The sequence below is a fragment of the Drosophila rhopaloa genome, unplaced genomic scaffold (genome assembly GCF_018152115.1).
Source record: "Drosophila rhopaloa isolate 14029-0021.01 unplaced genomic scaffold, ASM1815211v1 contig_2, whole genome shotgun sequence".
Classification (NCBI taxonomy): Eukaryota; Metazoa; Arthropoda; class Insecta; order Diptera; family Drosophilidae; genus Drosophila; species Drosophila rhopaloa.
Window position 1 is genome coordinate 18,910,089 of NW_025335083.1, and position 16,945 is coordinate 18,927,033.

At 36.0% G+C, this 16,945-nt stretch overlaps 1 protein-coding gene across 1 annotated transcript in view; it reads right to left on the reverse strand.

Annotated features, from left to right (window-relative positions):
- LOC108040948 overlaps positions 1-5,430 on the reverse strand; it is a 29,090-nt gene extending 23,660 nt beyond the window's left edge. Inside the window, exon 1 of the mRNA XM_017118664.2 lies at positions 4,957-5,430. The gene's annotated coding sequence lies outside the window, so the exon portion shown is untranslated. The remainder of the gene's footprint in view (positions 1-4,956) is intronic.
- Between the last annotated feature and the right edge of the window lie 11,515 nt (positions 5,431-16,945).

The following is a 16,945-nucleotide window of genomic DNA, read 5'->3' on the forward strand; positions in this document are numbered from 1 at the left end:
TTATCAAAATAATAGGGAAATTTGCATATTTCAAATATAGAATTACAAATATTTTGAAAGGAAATAAAATACTAACTATTTGAAAAATTAACTATTTAATATGATAAATAAATAAAGCAAATTAAATTTTACCGCTTCTTAACTGTCTCTAATGATTTTACACATTTTTAATATGGTTGTTTGTTAGACTTTTTAATTGATGGTAAGTAAATTATATAATTTTTTTTAAAGAAACGACTTTGTATAGTCTTTAATAAATATACAGTTTTTAAAGTTTTTTTCGCAAGCATATTTCATAGGCCAACCTCTATTTTTTGGAGCACATTTGTAAATATTTACATTTGGCGTTGCAAACATTTTGGGGCAACAGAATATTACCATGCTCAAGTGAGCGTAACAAAGGCGGAACACACACAAAACTTATGATATATGTATATTCGGCCCGAAACTTGTACACACTTAACTACAAGTTTTGCCGGTCCGAACCGCCCATCGCCAAGGATATAGACAAAGAGTGGAATGGAATAAATCTTTTAGCCATTTTTTTTCTTGGTCCGGACAGAAGCTTATTATAATTCCAATCATGCCGTCAGACTGCAGGCTCGCATCTAAGCAGAAGGTTGGCAAATGAAATATTTTCAATTTTAATATTGACAACGTTGGATTGCTTCTTCTTATTTGGGCCAAGTAACCCGGCAACAGCAATCTATTCGGAATGGGGCTGAAGACACAGATTGAGAGAATAACGAAAAAATATCAATATGGCTGACACATTTTATTTCGTTTCAATGGCCATTACCGAACGCCCTTGTCTACACTTTTCCGCTCAAGAGCACAAAAATAAAGCGAAATTTATGCCCCAAAAAAATCAATCAATTATTTTGAGCACAATAAGGTGGTTCCAAGAAGATCGTATATTGATTGTAAATAACTTGGGTCCTGCCAAATGAATATTAAGTAGGGTGTGAGAGCAATTTTTTCCTAACAACCGCCATATATCATCTAAACAAATTTGTTTTTTTTTAACAGGTTACCATTTTGTTAGCCAGTCTGTGTCTTGAAATCTATGACTTGAATGTTGTGAAAATAAATCAACGTTTTTATTTATAAATGATAGACAAATAGTTGAAATAATACAACTAAAATGTCTTCTGCAAAATTGTTTTGAAATTAAGTAGAATTAACTAAACATTTTCACTCTCCCGCAGTTATGTTATATCCTTTGGCAAATTATCACAGATTTTAACCATAATTTGTCTGTTGTATGCGTTTCTGCATGACCGCATGAATACTTGTTGGTTTCACTTGCTTGTGGCCTCTGGACAAGCTTAATTATTAATAATATAATTAGAGCGGAATACAGCTGCTGATGGCAGCCTGGTGTTTTTGTTGAGAAATAAATTGGTTGCGGTTCAAGTTTGCTCTGCTGCAGTTGAGCAAATTTTACTTTTGCATTTAATTTTAAACGGGAGTTTGCTTGTTAAACGTTATTGAATATCTGCAGCTAGAATGCTTTGCATATTTTTACGCCAATCTCAACTTTGGCCGCACTCCAAATAAGTCTCGGTTTTGGCCCTCGTCCTTGTCGTTTTCGTTCCCCAAGGAGCAGCTGCTGCAAGTGTCCTCAAATCTATTAGCATAAAACTGATAAAAATAAACTGATGTCGTTGTCGTTGTCGCCGTTGTCAACAAGCAGCAGTGGCAGTGCAAACAAACAACAACAATCAGCTAACAAGAAACTGGCAACAAATTTGCGTTGCTTTTGGCTAAGCACTTTTAGCCAAGAAAGACAACCGCAGAATTGTGTAAAATTGTGGACCGAGTTTTCTACGATTTTGCATATTTAGAGCTTCATTTTGGTCAATTTATTTTCTCTTTGATTAAAGATTCCTTAGTTTAAATATTTTGTCGTATTTGTTATTATAATTTCACATGTTCTTATATTGTTATTTGGTCTTTAAACGTTGAATTTATTCATTCAAAAACATTTATTTTATTATATGTCCGGATTCTGTATTTTCTGTGATAAATTTTGTCTCATTTTCAATTCCCTTTCTCTTTACTCTTTAAACATTTTGATACAGATTATTTATTAAAACGTTGTGCAACATTTTCTCTGGTTGTTTTATTTGATTTTTTAAATACCTAACTAGTTCCTTTCTCGATTTTAAATGGATTATATATTTTTCCCATTTTCCATTAACGTTTCATTCGTTCAGCTTGCTGTTTTGTTTACTTTCACTTTACTCGTTTTGCTTTATTTATTCAGTTTGCTCTTAATTTTTTTCACTGCCCGGGACTTAAAATCAATTATGCTTCTGTTTTTTTCTACTACTTGTTGTTATTAAGTGGCAAATTCTTTTTGCATTGACCAATGGTATTGACAAAAAGTCATAGATTTTTCAAATTTATCACTTTGTTGCATTGGCCAAATGGGAATTTATCATTTATTGCTTTAGTAGCCATTTATCTATTTACTTAAAACCTTTGATTTGCAGCTGTAGTTTTTTGTTAGTGAATATGTGAGCGATGAGTCATGAAAATTGATTTTAATAGGATTACAAAATCGTCAGATTAAAAAGATTTAACCACAATTTGTTATTTAACACTCGACTAGTGACAAGTGTCTAAAGAACTTAAATATTTGTATTCCAGTTCTTAAGGAAATTTGTTTTAATTAAATAAATGAATATAAATAATTTACGTTATTTATATGCCACCTAATGGAAGTAACAAAGCAATTAAATGAAAATAAAATGTGTTTTTTTTTGCTAGGAAAATCTGTACTTTATAAACACTTAATATACACTGATATTTTTTAATCGAGAGTATTAAAAGAGATGGAATAAGATAAGATAAGAGCGGGAAACAGCTTTTTTAATAGGCTTAAAGAATTTTACGTTTAAAATGATTTAACTACATTTCGGTACATAATACTTGACACGGTATTTGTGCTTGACTTTCTTGTGCAATGAATAAACAAATTTATTTCAAATATATTGTTTAAGTTTCAAGATAGAGGACTAGTTTGTGGTGGGCAAATATACACACATTTGTATATTTGTCTAAGCGAGTAGTTTACTCTTAAGCTTTGAGACCGGTTTTCTACAAGTCTTGTCTATATTGCCTATCTAAGTGTTTAAATTAAATACAAATTCTCTACCAATTTTCTCGCTTTGAATAAAATTGCCTTGCCGCTTGAAGGACACTCAGTATTTACATTAGATTTAATTAGCATTTTTCACGCTTTTGTCTGCGGACTCAAACGTGCGCTAATAAAAGTTTCTTTTAAATTACATTGACATTGTCTCTGGGCTTGTTAACTTAGCGCCATTTGTAAGGTTTTAACGAAGTCAAAGTTAGAAAAGCACTTTTCACTTGTTTTTTCCTACCCCACATTTTTCAGTTCGACTGACAATTTTTTTTGCTTGGCTGACGATTTTCACTAGGAACAGCCTAGAAGTAAAAAAAACCTCTAAACGAAAAAAATGAAATAAAAAGGCGGCAAGAAAACTGTCAACGGCATGGCTCTGTGCGTCATAAAGTGGGCCAAGAGGAAAACCGAAATTAAATTACTTTGACTTTCGATGTTCGACCATAAAAAAATGCATTTAGGTCAGCGACCAAAATTGTGAGAGAGGCCAGATCCAACCTACGATGTCGAAAATTAATGCAATGCCAGCGACAAGAAACCGTATTTAATGACTTTTGAATTGTTTTATCAGAAAATTTATTACAATCACCGCATCGACCAGGCAACCGCAATAAACCTTAGCCATGCAAATTATTCTCCCTTTTTTATTTCTTATCTGTTCTTCACATTTTTATGGCAGCTGTAAAGCCAACGAAAAAAGTCAAGAAAATCGGCTCAAAGTCTGAAAGTATTTCGGCATCATCATCAATCTTTTTCGGCAAAATGTTGGCAACTGCACTGCCAAGACAATTGACAAATTGACGATGGGGTTTTCCGTTGGTTCTGCCGTTGGTATTTTCTTTGGAATATGTTTATGCAAATGCATTTTAAAGTAGGTACAAATTGTCATTGGAAGTAAAGCGCGGGAAAAGTTAATCCTAATGGTATGGGTGGAAAAAGAATTGGGATAGAGTAAGATTAATTGGATTTAAATACAAATATAAGTGGCATTAAAGGTATGGTTTCAATTTAAGGACTATAACATGACCGTTCATTTTAATTAAGAAAACTAAGTTATTATTATTATATTTTGACATGAAGTTTTAAATTGAAAATACCGATTCAGACCTTTAACAATCTAAAAATAAATAATTGTATGTTCTGACTATTTCTGATTATCTCTTTAATTACTGCACATAGTTTTTATTTTAAGAAAACATTTAAGTCCATGAAAGTCTCAAGATTTTGTAATATTGGAAACAGTTTTTGTAATGGAGCTGCTCGCGATGTATCCGAACTTAATTACCGGGTGTATATGATCGGAAATATGTAAGATATTCCATCAATTAATGATTCTCCATTACACGATTACAGTTGGACTCAAGCATTTGCTCGACAGTTCCGTTCGATCCATTAATCGAAAATGCATTATTGTTTAACAGGCATAAGTAAATGGCCGTCGATGTCCGAGTGCGGAAATGAACAGTTTAAGCCAACTGCAATGGCATACGCAAACGGGTTAATAAAGGCGCTCAACAAGGCCGAAAACGGTAAACAAATTGTTTGGGATATGCCAACAACACATATGTATACGTTGGTACATATATCGGACGCAATGAGGCACCCGACATTATCGACATTACCGGTTAACGGTAACGGTTACAGAAACGCATAAATTATCCATGATTTTTCGTATGGGGTAGTGCTGCGTTTGCGAATTTTTGCTTTTTTTATCGCATGAATTTTAAGCAAGTGAAATGTTTTCCCATTTATGCGAGTGTGCGAGGCTGAAATTACAAGTTAATCGAACGTTGCATACTTACTGGGGCAGTCAGTCGCGTGGAACCATATGCGATATTACTTATTTATGCCCGCCAAAGAACACTTTCAGCAATTTAAATTCATATTTATTGATTTTTTGTTAAGAAATCGCTACTCCGGTTGCTTCCGATTACGTTGAATAGGAATCCAAGTATTGGGTGTGGTATTTTCGGGCAGTCTTTTGATGTCACTAGCATTTCACTATGAAAATGGTGCGATCCTTTTGGGATTTGGTATTATTCCTTGTTATCTTGTTGGTAATATTTTTATTATCTTATTATTGTTACTATTTTTTGTTGGATCTTATGTAAAGTAATATCTGGCACTATTTTATTTATTTTGCTAATTAGTTTTAGTTATATTTATAAATAATTTTTTTTGTGGAGCACTGAAATATTTTATTTATTATTTAAAAAATCTTTTAGTTTTCTTATTATATTAAGCCGTGTTTCAATATCCGTTGCTTGAACCGCACACTTACAGAATCCACGACGAACTGAAGTGCTGGACCAACTTCGGCAGCTATGTTAAGCCTGGTTCGACTGTTGTTGGTTCGAGTTAACAGAGCTCTCAAAATGTTTGAAAAAGGGAAATTTTAAGAGAACCCAGAACAGAACGTGTTTTAATCATACATGCTGGAAGTCCTTAGAAGAATTGGGGTACTTGGTTTCTGTGGAACTAACACAACTTCCACGGTTTTTAAAGAATATTAATAACTACTAATTGATATGAATGAATTGCAATAGATTATACAATTTATGACACCATTGAGAGATTTCTGACAAATCTTAAATGAGTTTTCTAACTTTAAATTGTCAGTTTATTTGTTGTTCAAAAATGTTTTTAATATATGGTGTGATGATTGAAAAATAATTAAAATATATGATTAAAAGACGTTCTGATATAGAAATATATATGACTAAAATTTTCGTAAGAGCTACTTAAATGTTAATTATTCCCTAACATATTTGCTCGCCGCTTTATACCTCTTATATCTTTAATGTAGGTTATAATTCCAGGTAAATTCTGTAAAATTTTTCAGGTGACGATTTCAGTGGTAAGACCCCTCCACAACCCTATATAACCTCACACCCCGCCCACATTAGCCGGCGCAACAAATTGCTTGTCATGTTAACAGCCTTTCGCCTTCGCATTGCTTTAATTACCCGACCTCCATATGCTGGGCGACACCTAAAAGAATGCCATATAAATGAGAACTCATCTGCTTGATGCGCGCGTAGGAGTTTGCGGGTCGTGGCAAATTGCCACCTAGTTTATCTTAGACTCCCGAACATCCCATGGTAACTGATATCTTTGTTTACTCAGCTACATTGTCAAATGTCTGGCATTGGCTTTTTGCCTTTGTTTGTCTCCCTTTTGGCTGTGAAAAATACTTATGAGTGTGGGCGTGTGTCGAGCTAGATGTCTGGCCGCCTGGGGCGATGAAAAACATATATTTAAATGCGAAAATATCGTCTAGGCTGAACCGAATGTTCACACAACAAATTAGCGAAATCAATTTAAAAATTTCATTGAGTTCTCTAACTTTGCCTTGGGGTCAGGCAACAAACACACCTCGGTCTTTGGACGGAAATTTTTGAGGTCACTGTGAATTTTGATGCCGGGCTAACTTTCGATGCAAAGGGCGAAAGTTTTAAGTTGTGGCTTAAATTTTATATTTCTACAAAATTTTAGCTTTGGTCCTTGAACTTTTTCTGCCCGTTTGGCCAGTTTAAATGTTTGCCAGGGAACTTTAATTCATTTATAAAATATGTTCGGCCCACTCTGTTGCCGTGTGGATTAAGTGCAGTCGCTCGGTCTACTTTTAAATTAATGAAATTCTGTGTGTTTCAAGTGTAAGTTAGCCGCAAGCTTTTTGTCTTTGCACCAATTAGCAGACTGCATGGAAACAGCTGCAAGCTACGTTTTTGAGCTAAACGTTGGTCGAGTTTTAATAAAGAATGCGTGTGTGAAAAGTTCTTCTATGGGTTGGGTTTGGTATTCAGAATTTCAGTCACAGGAAGCCTTTTCATAGGTTATCTATAGTTTATTAATTAGTTATAAATAAATTTATTTGGAATTTCAACCAATTAATACATTTTCTTTACCATATATGGCATAAATTCTTTTAATATTTTCTCACTTCTAAGTTCGATTTCCCATTTATTTCAAGCAAAAGCACAGCCATGGGACTACACTCATCCCGGTCAGTTACTTCAATTGCCAATCTATTGTCTAACCTAATGTTTGCTCTCTTGCGGCTACCGATACGTGGTCTGAACCCTGAAGAATTTAGTTTCGGCAAAGTTTTCTTGCCATTCTTTGCCTGGTCAAATGTTTTCGTTCAGGAACTTTTTAAATGCTTTCACGATACTTGGCGGTGTTTTGCGGCTACCTCTGTTACCTCTGGCCAAATCAAAGTGCACAACTTTTGCTTACTTTCTTTACATTTATTTTTGCGGTCGGTTGGCAACATCTTGAATGGAATTTATGCTTTTTACACTTGTTATCCATACGAAGACAAATCGATGAATGGTGCACAAGGAAAAAACATTTCTACTGTTGGCTATATTTTTAAAGCCTGATAACAAATCAGGTGTAGAAAAAGCCATATGACCAGTTAGTTAAATTTTTTTAAAATTATTTTTATTTATAACAAATATAATTTTTTTTTTTTTTTTGTTAGTATAGTATGTGTTTTTTAAGTATACGAAATCGTACATATGTTTTCGCTGAGTGCCCTATTTTCGTGCTGGTCCATAATTTATTGAATTCGAACTTGAGCGGCAACATTAATTTATTTGCCAGCTGCAAGAGAGTTTTCTGTTTACCTCAGGCACTGCCACTCCGAAGTGCAGTTGCCTTGAGGAGGACTTGGACTTGGAGGGCGGGGTTACTTGTGTTTAAGCCTTTCGCAATGACATGTCAGTTGGTTGGCTCAGATAGCGGGATTACCGACACATGCAAATTGAAGTTGCTGGACGGACTGAGAGAGCGGGAAGTCTGCGTCTAATCCAATTTCAATTGCTTAATCCACCATGACTGACACTAAGAGCCAAGTTGAAAGATGGTCGAGTGGGCGGTGGAATGGTGGGGTTCCTTTGGGCCCCCACATCTTTACGCACCACAGCACTTGAAATACTCGAGCTTGCTATTGAATTACGCACCCACACATGTCAACATATCATGTTACACTTCACTTTGTGTGTGCGCTAAGTAAGTTGTAGTTCGGCAGCCCAGAAACGGAAACGGAAACGCTGCTCCTGATTCTACTCCTGCTGCTTCCACTCACATAAAATCACAATGTTGACCCTTTTATTTCGACTGGAAGTTTTATAACCAAAAGAATCGGGGCTAAAAGAAAAACACACCCACACACACACACACACGAAAATAAAGCAGCTCAAGCTGTGTTTGCTTAAGTTTTATGTGTGCACAGATTTTACGACCGAGCTGAACAGCATCACGTAGCTCAAGGCCCGGCTTAGTGGCCCCTGAACTTTGCCCTGGGTCAGTCGGCAATGGGATGCATTTTAAATGGGCTTGTCCCCCTGTAGCGGTTCGAATTAAAATACCCACAAAACCAAAATCCACCTGACATGCTGCGCTGCAGCCATTGAATGAAATTCATTAAAAGTCATTAACGTTTAATGGTTTTATACCCTTACAAAAGGGTGACACCGTGAAGAGCCTAATTGATAGACTGATTAAAGTTTTTTAAAGCAAGAAAATAAATTACAAATAATAACATGCTTTTATATGATATGATGATATGTAGATAATTATTTTATTACGGTTTGTAAGCTTAAACGCTACAATTAACATTTACATTTGTCAAGAAAACAGGCATCAGACATCAAATTAAAAGTATAAACCTTAAGACAAATTTTAGCCCTCCTTCAGAGCATTTAATTCGTCTTGTAACTTGCAATCAAATTCTTTTATAGCCAAACTCTTTAATGTTTCTTTTCATAATAAAGGATTTTTCAGAGGCCCGCTGACAGCAGCCCAATGCGGTTTAATTAGTGCCATTGGTGGGGCGTGACCATGCAGACATGCACTTGGCCAGGCGGTCAGCGATGTGACAACCCAATAAAAAGTGGAGGAATTTACAGCTTGAAAGGGATTGGACTTGAAACACGTTTTCAATTAGCAACACTTGCTGCAGACCCCGGCGAAGGCTAATAATGAGTTGACAAATGGCTTGTGTCAAACAAAAGCCGCGCGGAATAAACAAACAAACAAGGCAGACAGACGGAACACGTCTTGTTGCTCTGGTGCGTGACTTTGTGTGGATGTAGGCAATTTCCCACCCACTTAGCACCCACAACAACCCACTACCACCCACAACCACCCACATTCAACCACCGCCCAGCTGTCAACTTTGGTGACACCCGCACACCCACCAAACAGAATTGTCAACTTACAAGGCTTGGTGGCTAAAGTGTCGCGTAATTTATTTTCCACCTCTCGGCGCCGACTGACAAATGAGCTGATAATTTTCCCCGTATCCTGCCATTGTCAAGGACATCGGCGGGAGTTGGCTAGAAAACAGAGAGGGAAGATCAGCTAATTCATGGCCTCAGCATTGCCTAGTCATCAGAAGGCTTTGTCTAGCTGTTGACAGGAGAAATTAATTTGTGTTTACTTGCCTGTTTGACACCCGTGAGTTATTGATGGGAAATGCGGAATATGGATATGTAAATGCAGAATAGATAGACTCAGGAACTATGCCCAAACATACCGGGATCCATTTTACTGACTGTAAGAGTGGCTATTTTAAAGACTTGATTATAAATGTACCCACTAAAGTAAAAAAAAATAAAGTATAAGTATCAAACAGATAGTTCCTAGAATTTGTAAATTGTTTACTAATGATTTAACCGACTATTTTCTTAAATAAGCCACTAAAGAATTTATCTTCATTATATGCTTTTAACGAATGCTAAACTTTTAAATTAATATTAATGGCAAAATTACACACTCATCAAGTCCACCGCCCTCAAACCCCAGATGATGCTTCGGTTAATGGCTGGCACTCCAATCTCAAGATACAAGACGAAGGCTATGTACGCAGACATGAATGTACACACGTTTATTTTCAGAGTTTTAAAACCTTTTTTGGGCTTGTAACTTAATGACAACTCGGAGGCAAATATATGAACAGTGCGTTACAAAATTAAAATTCAGTTAAATATTCTGCAATATATGTATATAAATAGAATTGAAATAAATACCTTAAAAATCTGGTTTCTAGTTCGCTTATTAATTGATTTAAGGACTTTCCTTTTCATTTTTTTGAAAGTTAATTTTATTGTTAGCCAATATTGAGAACTTGTAAATTGTTCTTTATATAATAGATTTAAGCCTATTCTGATTTTGCCCGTCTTAAAGCCTCGACACGCACTGTTTGTTTGGCGTACATATGTGAATGAGCTGCACTGCAATTTGACTTTAATGCATTTTTAATTTGTGCATGCGTGTTCCTCGGCCTGCAACTGTATATGTACTCTTATATATATCCAGTACATGAGTGCACGTTTGTATGTAAATAGAAAATGAAATTACCGATGCGCTACTTTGTAGCCTCCTCCATTTTCCGGCGGCAGGCATTTTCCGAGAAGGCTGAGCGAATTCCGTTTATGACTATTTTATGCGAACTGAAAATTCTTTTGCACTTTATTTTCGGCGCAGCTTAACATGCAAATTATTATTTGCCCAGTGTGTGCCGTTGGTGCAACATTGTGAGGGAATTTTATATGTACCGGCGCCCTACAAAATGCCGTGTGCAGCTTGGAGCGGCTCCTTTTACGGTCTTTCTCCGGGTCCCTCAACTGCATACTTCAATTTTTAATTTGCCACCGTTTTTTGTTATGTCCCTTCGTTTCCGGTGTTAATTATGTTACTCATTTGTTTGCACTCGTCATTTTTTTGTTACCAGTGTGGCTAATGAAAAGCAGAAAGTAGTTAAGAAAAATGTGGTGTGTTAACGAAAAGAGAAATTTTAATGTCTGATGCAGGGAATTAAAGCTTTTAGATAAATTTAAATAAAGGAAAGATGGGAGTTTCAGAAATTGAATTTAAATTTAAATGGTTTAATTGTGAATGACATCTCTCAATATTAAATAGATGTTTTAAGCATTCATATTTCATTTCATTTGTGATTTGCAAATTTGATAGATTTAATTTTAAGCCATATTTCATAGACTACTTTTTTGTTTGTTAATTTCCTGCCAATGATTAAGTAACTGCAGTTGATTTACACGAAGAAAGTGGCAGGAAATTGATTTTACAATGGTAAAAAATTGATTTTTTCTATTAATAATTTTCTATAGAAAAAACTCGCATTCTGAGTTGAAGAGATTGTCTTTTTTGCCTTTGCCTTGCTAAGAAAAAAGGGTAATTCTTAAAGCGGAAATGAGAAAACCTTGCGGCGGCCTGCAGCAAAGTAATTAATTTTTAATTGATTGGTGGAACAGCCAGGCTGCACTCCAATTTCTCAGAGCTGGGACTATTATGCAAATTTTCATTCTCTGGGTCTAGACAACATTTCTGGGCAAAGTTAATGTCACGCATTGCAACCAGCTTGTTGCCGTGGCACTTTTAATGTCCTCATCGCTTTTACAAGCCAGCTAGCTGCATTTTACATGCGCTTACTGCAGTCAAGTGTAAAATGGAAAATGAGTTCGCACTTTAGATTAAAATCTGTAAACATGAGAAGCCCCCTCGACTGCAACTGCACTTAGCCAAGATTGTTGGCTGCAACTCGCTTGAGGCTTATCGCTTGGCATTCAGTTAATCCATCAGTAAAAAAAAACTTAAGGAAAGCGCCATCAACCCTTTTAAATATATAACATGTGTGGTCTATGCTGGGCTTATTAAAAAATTGAGTTAAAAGATTGCGAAGATTTCTTGAAAAACAAATATTGCGTATACACATTTATTGCGTATACACATATATTGCGTATACGCAGTGAGTACTTTGTTGACTGCTAGTCTCGGCATTTAGTTAAGAATATTCTTGATCCTTGTTAATTAAAATATTTTCATTTTCTAAAAAAGTATTTTTTTCTACAAGCTAATTAAATATCCGGACTGTGCTAGCACAGTGTGCGAAATAAACGAAGCTTATTCAGCGTGACGAAGTGAGACTTGTTAGCCTAATGGAGATAGAATGTCAATTAAGTGACGCGGCACAAAGCGGAAGCGGAAGTGAACCCAAATGAACCTTTTCCCCTTGACCAAATGACAAATGCTTGTCATAAAGTCTTTAGCTTAAAGCTGCAAAATGCATAATGAGGAAGTGCACCAAAAGCGGAACGAGAAGTTGTGGAAAGTGCGAACATATTTCAATTGTACTGAGGGCTGGCAACAGTTTTATAAATTAATAACAATAATTTATGCAGCAGCAACTACAGCACTCATAATAAATTCAGTGAAACTTTTGTACGTACTCAGAGGCAACAGGGAAAACAACAACATCACTGTATATGGGAGTAAGTTGCATTTGAAGCCTTACAGGCAGCTCGGCAATTTTCATCAGCTGTGTCACTGCTGGCTGCCGCTGCCATTCGCCTCGGGGCCGGGGTAAAGAACTATAACTATGCATGTAAATTTATAACCCGGCCCCAGTAACCCCCTAAAATCCACCCTCGCCACCCCGAAATTCTCCACCAGGGAAAGCTGTAAAGGGCGGCACAGCAAAACAAAAAAATCCCAACCAAACCGAACAGAACTTGTTTATGAAACAGGTCCAGGCGAGAAGTTGAGAGTGTGTGCGGCCGGGAAGGGTGGTGACATTGACACACTGAGAAAAATATCACTGAATTTTATTTTCATGAATAATCGTTCTTAGGATAATTTTTTTTCTCCATTATATGCAACCTACTTATTATCGGCATGTTTCTCTATTCAATTTACTAAGTTATGGCTTTTGTTTCTTTCAATTATTTATAAAAAAAAACATTCTTTGTATCCGCGCTTGAATTTGTAATGCCAAATTGTTCTCAATCTTTATAAAGAAATTAAAGAAAATTTTCAAAACTATTTTCACGTAAACTATGATTTAAGCCTTAAATGTTAACCTGTCGACCTACTTTGATATTTCACACCTACGCTAGTAGAGTAAAATAAAACCAAAATGTCTAAACATGAAAAAAAAAGATCAATAACACAAACACATTTGATAGGATACCATTTTGAGCACTTATGATTTAAAATAATTTTAAGTAAATGCAGTAAATGCTAATACATAATTACATTTCTAAATAACAGTTTAATTTATTTTGTTCTAAAGCAACTAAAATATTTATTCATTAAGAATATAATCTGTCCTTAACGAAAAATCTAATATTTTGAAAGTGAATTTGAATTTTTTTTTCCTTTCTGGTTGCTGCTGGTACAATAACAACACGTAAATCTGGCAGCAGCTGACAAGTACAGAAATTTAGCTTGTTACGCTACCCGAAAACGCCATCGCATAGCTCAAAAATTGTTGTGCTCAGCTCAGAAGGCCAGAGGTGGTGAACGGAGGGGGCTGTGGAGGGGATCGAGGGGCAGGGACTTCCCCGAAGGCATTGAAATATTAATGCTAATGGCTAGAAGGAAACACATTTCCTTGGCGTCGGGCAATCGCCTGATTGTATTGCTGCCGAACTTTGGGTGTTGGACGAAAACTCAGAAGGACGAACTGGCAGAAGGCGATGAGTTTTCCCAATAAATTAATGAAAATGCAAAAAGCTCTTGCAACAAGCAATTTTCATCGGCAACAGGAAGGAAAAAATCCGGAGAAAAAAATGCTTTGGCCCTCAAGCAGCTGTGTTGCTTTGCCATAGAAATTACAAGGAAATGCCACAGTATAAAATGCCACTATTGAGTTGTTGGGGATAAGCCGAGAAATGGAGAAATTCGGGTCCTCAACTAACCATGGAAAACAAAAGTTTTTAAGCCCCGAAGTCCCGCAGAATATTGACAGCTTTAAGGCTTAGATGCACTCAAGACACTTGGCCTTACACTGACCGTCCGCACTGTCACGTGCCAAAAACACGTTCCGCATCTTACACGCTAAAAGCTGAAGACAAATGCAGAGTGTCAGATGTAAGAGTAATTTGTCTTCGAATCAGAGAAGTCTAAAATAAAAATGAATACCTTTCGCTTGCACAAAATATATAATGCATAATTTTTGTATTTTTCGGCTGGAGGCGAACGTAATTGAATCGTAATGTAGCCATGAAATTTTTATTATTTTGTTGTTAAAAAATTCAAACTCTTCTTGCTGCTGCTCTTTTTACTGCTGTGGAAATTAGCATAATTTTACAACTGCCTTGAGAATTTGTCAGCCCAAGGTACTGCCACAAAAATGTAACCGAGCATCTGTGAGAGAATTCCAGATACCAGATGGCAGACCAATAGTGTTGGCTGTTCTTGAAATACCTCTGGGATAGCTAGAAATTTGTAATAAAAAAAACTAAGCGTTTAAATTATCAAATATAGAATCCATCAGAAATGTAGTTTAAAATGTAAAAAAGTATTGGCAAATATACTATTTTTTTGGTATGGCTACTTAAGTTTTTTACATAAAACAGTACAAAAATGAGACAGTATTGGTGTTTTTTATTTGACAAATAAAATATTTTTCTACATTTTTCACTGTTTTCAATGCATTTCCATCCTTTATTTTCAACATTTTAAGAACTAACATTTTAAATTAAATCCTATAATATGGCAACAATTTAAAACAATTGTTTTTGTTTATTTGATCCCATTTGCCAATTAAACTGAAAATAAACTTATCTTTGGTTTTCGAACTTGGAAGGCCAGATATGGCCATAAGATATCAAAGTTGGCATCGCAGCTGGCAGAGACATCAAACTGCGTTCGAAACTTTTTGCCCTTCGCAACAGAAACTTGCACAGCAGCTGCTTGCATCCATTCCCGGCCCCAGTCATGTGAAAATGTCCCTTATTCCGTTGTCGTCCAGGTTTTTTGTTCCCTTATCCTTGAGCTGTCGCAGCATCCTTGCCACGTCACAAAATGTGTGAAAGTTTGGCTGAAAAACTTTCGGGGGCAAAGACAAAAAAGTTAATGCAGGTCCGCTTAATGCAAGACCTGGATGATTTTAATGAGCTTTTCCTTGGCGGAGCCAAAGTTTTGGCAATAATTAGTGCGGAGGGCTGAAATACAAATTGCATGTTTCGAATGGCAAGCCAGAAAGTTTAGATCCGGGGATAAATATTTCGAATATTTTGACAGCATCAATGTCGCTTTCGGCACTCCAGTTTCTAGCCATGCGTGTGTAGGTCATGTCCTGAGAGCTTTATTAAACATTTTATTAACATCATTTAGATAATCTTCCTCTCAGACCGAAAAACTTTTCCCAAGTTGCCAACAGAAATTAACAAGTGCCGTCGCGACGTCGACGGTGATTATGATTATGAATGGCGAATTTTCCGGCGGAGGCAATCTTTGTCTAACAGCTGAAAATCCCTGGCCAAGTTTGCACTGGAACGTGGCTCAAAGTTTGGTTTTTGCTGCTGAAAAGTTGTACATTTTTGCTAATTAGCTTCGTTTATCTGCACTGCACTTGCAGTTTTTGACAGGCGCTCGAACTGCTCCTGAAGCAGCTGAAATATAAAGCGCTGTATATATATATATTTTATTAATTCCTGTTGGTCCAGTTTATTGTGCCATTTGATTGGTAAACTTAATTTAAGTTCAACTCTATTTTAAAATTCAATTTATTTTCCATTTATGGCCTCACGTATTTCGGACACGTGACAGAATATTAAATACGGTCGTTTTTCCAGAACGCCAAAGTCGCCTTCAATGTCATTAAAGAATATTCATGTATTTTTGATATTCAGCCACATTTCCCATTTGGAATGCAAGCAATCAACATCACGAGCAACTTTAGATTGAATTCCTTTGCAGAGATTCAAGCTTAAGCTGTCCTTCTGCATCATAAATAAGTCAAAGGCCAGAAGATTGATAGATACTATGAGACGGAGGATGATGAAGCAAAGACCACATAATTTCCGTCCTGGCTGGAATTTACATTTTGAGAGCAGTATTTTGTAATTCACCTTGGTCGATTTTCAGTTATTCTCCACATAATTGTTATGGCTTTAAGCAAATTGCTCGGGCTCAGATGCATCAATTTTACAGCCAACAAAACAATGAATAATATGATTAAAATCGGCTTTAAATTCCTGCAAAGTGGTTGTGAATTTTCGAGACAAACTTGAGGCCACTTCGTTAGTGCATCTGGATGCTGGGAGAAATGTCCATTTCATTTCCTTATCCATTTTCGTTTTCTTGTTCTTTTATTTTGTATTTTTATTCAATTTGTGCGGCACATCCAGTCGGGCAAAAAACCAATAAATTTGCATGTAAGAGAAAGGCAAAAGTGTGCAAACCGAGGGAAGCATTTAAAAATTAATTAATTCAATTGCAATGCGACTCTCGTTGCAATGTTCACCGGGCCCCGTTTTACGATGCGGACCCTGGATGCCGTATAATTTGGTCCTGTTCTCTGAGTCCTTTTTACGCCACCTTTGTGCAAGTGCGTGTGCGGGCTCTGTCATTGTCCTTGCCAGGAATTAAATTGCATTTTAAATAGGCAGCGTTAATTTTATAAATAATTTATACGAACGGGCAAATTGCAATTGCAAACTGCCTCGAAACAGGTGTGAAAGGTGTCCAGAGAACGCAATAAAGGATCATTGATTGTAATTTTATTTCATTTATTATTCAGCACGGAAAGGTTCGCCGACTTAGATATTTAAATGCAATTAAGTTATTAAGCCACAAGCCTTGGCTTAATATTGGCCTAAGCTGATTTGCTTAAAATTTATTAATTATATAAATAGACAAAGATAAAGATAGAAAACTATATATTTAATTAAAATAATATTTTAGTTGTATCTTTCATGTTTTTAGGTGGTATGTGTATTTATTTTCTTAGTTTATGCCATGACAATTAAAGTCAACATT